The sequence below is a fragment of the Lactuca sativa genome, chromosome 4 (genome assembly GCF_002870075.4).
Source record: "Lactuca sativa cultivar Salinas chromosome 4, Lsat_Salinas_v11, whole genome shotgun sequence".
In the NCBI taxonomy this organism is placed as follows: Eukaryota; Viridiplantae; Streptophyta; class Magnoliopsida; order Asterales; family Asteraceae; genus Lactuca; species Lactuca sativa.
Genome location: NC_056626.2, coordinates 97,947,400 through 97,951,090, shown reverse-complemented (window position 1 = coordinate 97,951,090; position 3,691 = coordinate 97,947,400).

Here is a 3,691-nt window from a genome sequence, read left to right as displayed (position 1 = left end):
TTTGATGGGGTAAAGGACCTGATTGTGGCGATGATATGTTTGTCTGATATGGAGGGTTGTTTCTTCACATGTTCTTTCCCGGATAACCAGAAGGTCAAGTGCGCCCTGAACCTTCTCCGGTTAGGATCGAAGGATTGGTGGAGATTGGTGACCAGTTCGTATACTCCTGAACATATGACTATTGTGACTTGGGAGCAGTTCTCAGAGAGGTTTCGTACGAGATATGTTCCCATGGTAGAGAGGGAGAGATTGGCTTAGGAGTACCTGGATCTGAGACAAACGATGGAGACGGTGAAGGAGATCACCTAAATGTTCACCGAGAGGGAATGAAGAGGTATTTGAGCATGCTCAAGACTAATATTCGACAGTTTGTGTCCACTCAGTGTTACATCATCCTCATCGAGCTTCAGAATGCTACCCGGAGACATAGATTGAGATTGAGACCCGAACGAGGGAGCGTAGTTAGGCTTCCATTCAGTCACAACTTTCATCCAAGCGGTTCAAGCCAACTGACACACGATCTAGGGGACAGAGAGGCCACACTTGTGGCAAGTGCGGGAGAGCTCATGAGATGATGTGTCGGTTATCGTCAGCATGCCACAATTACAAAAGGGAGGGACACCTTGTGAAGGACTGCAATCATCAAGCTCCTCTTCTGAGTAGTGGGATTTGTTATCATTGTGAGCAGGTGGGCCATGTGAAGGCCTAATGTCCCTTTCTTGTTGCCAGGCCCATGCAGACACTAAATACTTCTAACCTTCGGATCACTGATGGACTCAGGGTAGAGCAGAGCCTCCGAGGGCTCGGGGTCATGCTTTCCAGCTCACAGCAGGGAGGCCAGGGCAGAGCCAGACGTCGTTACTAGTATGTTTTCATTTATTATTTTTTCAATTATTTTATGGTATGCTTATGTGTATGATTCTGCTCGGTACCTTCTTAGTGAACTCATTTTCTACTCTTGTGCTTTTTTACTCGGGTGAGTTTTTGATATGAGTCTTTCGGTCTTTTGTTTCTCAGTCTTTCGGTATGAGTTTTGATATGAGTCTTGGAGAGTTGGAGTGTCCGTTGTGGGTTTCTATCGCCAACGAACATAGGGTTTCTGCATTAAGAATTTATCAGGGTTGTGTTATAGAGATTTTTGGGGTTTCATACCCGATCGATTTGATCCTTATCCCATGGGGGATGTATACATGATAGTAGGGATGGACTGGTTGAGCAGGTTTGGTGTGATGATTGATTGTGAGGGTCGGCGGGTAGTAGTCTGAATCCTAAGTAGGAAGAACTAATTATTTATTGAGATGATATTGGAGTTGGATCAACCTTTTGTTCTATATCCAGGGCACGGAAATATCTTCAGCATGGGTGTTTGGGTTACTTAGAGTATGTGATCGATACTTGGTTTGGGAAAGAAGTTTTAGTTTCAGATTTGCCTATAGTTAGGGAATCGCTAGATATGTTTCCGGATGAATTACCTGGTGTGCCTACCAAGAGGCAGGTTGAGTTCAGGATCGATTTGGTCCCCGGTGCAACCCGAATTGCTATGGCGTCGTACCGATTGGCACCACTAGATATGCATGAGTTGTCCTCTCAGCTTCAGGAGCTGTTAGGGAAATAATATATCAGACCAAGTAGTTCACCTTGGGGAGAACAAATCTTTTTTGTGAAGAAGAAGGGTGGGTCTCATCGCATGTGTATTGATCATTGGGAGTTAATCAAGTTGATGGTGAAGAACCGTTACCCACTTCTATGGATTGATGATTTCTTCGACCAGCTGCAAGGTGCATCTTGGTTCTCCAAGATCGATTTGAGGTCGAGGTATCATCAAATGAGATTTAGATAGGAGGACATGGAGAAGACAACGTTTCGGACCTATAATGGTCATTACGGGTTTGTGGTGATGCTGTTTGGGCTCATTAATGCGGCTGCGATATTTATGGATTTGATGAATCGAGTGTGCAGGCTGGTCCTCGATCAACCTGTCATTTTTTTATTGATGATATCCTAGCCTATTCCAAGACCAGGGAGTAGCTTGAGGAGCACCTTCGAGAGCTACTGGGAGTTGTAAGGTTGGAACGATTGTTTGCTAGGTTGTCGAAGTGTGAGATTTAGTTATGGGAGGTCCAGTTCTTGGGACACCTCATTAATTAGAATGGGATTCTAATCAACCCAACCAACATTGAGGTTGTTATGTAGTAGGTGGTCCCGGAGTCTCCCTCGGAGATCAGTATTTTTTGGATTTTTCTAGGGTATTATCGGAGATTTATTTACGATTTCTCCAAGGTTGTGGTACCCCTCACTCGTTTGGCAAGGAGGGGCATGGATTTTTGCTGAGGGCCTATGCAGCAGGCTGCTTTCGAGATGCTGAGACAGAAGTTATGTGAAGCCCTAATGTTAACTCTCCCTGAGGGTGTCAAGGATTTTGTTGTATTTTGTGATGCATCGATCATCGGTCTGGGTGCAGTTCGTATGCAGCAAGGAGGGTTATTGATTATGCTTATCAACAAATAAAGTCGCACAAGGTGCAATATCCTACACATGATCTGGAGTCAGGAGCGACAATTGTGATTTGTTGACCCGATGCGATCGGGTTTGGGTACCAAATTTTGGTGGGATCAGGCAGACTATGTTGGAGGAGACACATAAGTCTATATTTTCGATAGACCATGGAGCCACCAAGATATATTAGATTTGAGACTCAGTTATTGGTGGTTGTGTATGAATATGGAGATAGCCTAGTATGTTCAGAGATGCTTGACTTATCAGATGGTCAAGGCCGAGAACCTGAGGCCATATGGAAATCTTCAGCCTTCCGAGGTTCCAATGTGGAAATAGGAACAGATCATCATGGATTTCATTACCAAGTTACGTCGGACGACCAAGGGGTTGGATGCGATTTGGGTCATAGTGGATCGTCTAACCAAGAGTGCCCAATTTCTAGCTATTCAGGAGAGCTCCTCGACCAAGAAATTGGCCGATGTTTATGTGTCGCTCGGCATGGTGTTCCATTTTATATTGTATCTGATCGAGATGTTCGGTTCACGTCTCGGTTTTGGCAGAGGTTCCACGAGGAACTGTGTATGATGTTGCACTTTAGCATTCCTTATTATCCGCAGACTGATGGCTAGAGCAAGAGGACCATTCAGACGCTTGATGACATGTCGCGAGCTTGTGAAATCGATTTCAGTGAGAGTCGGGACTCCTACCTTCGTCTAGCTGAGTTTTCTTACAACAACAACTGTCACTCCAGTATCGGTGTGCCGCCGTTTGAGAGTCTCTATGGGAGGAAGTAACGTACCCCAGTCTGTTAGGAAAAGGTTGGTTATAGGGTCATGGTAAAGACCGAAGAAGTTCTTCAAACAACAGATCTTATCTAGCAGATCAGACAGAGGTAACAGATAGCTTAAAGTCGACATAAGATTTATATCGACAGACGTCGATCTGAGTTGGAGTTCTAGGTCGGCGATATGGTTTTACTGAAGGTATCACCCTGGAAGGGTGTAATACGCTTCAAGAAGAGAGGAAAGTTTGGACACCGATATATTGGGTCGTTTTGAGTGATTGACAGGGTTGACAGGGTGGCCTACCAATTGGATCTGCCTGAAGAGCTCAGTCAGATTCACAAGACCATCCATTTTTCTTAGCTTCGGAAGTGTGTGGTTAATGATTCAGTAATTGTTCCTTTGGATGATAT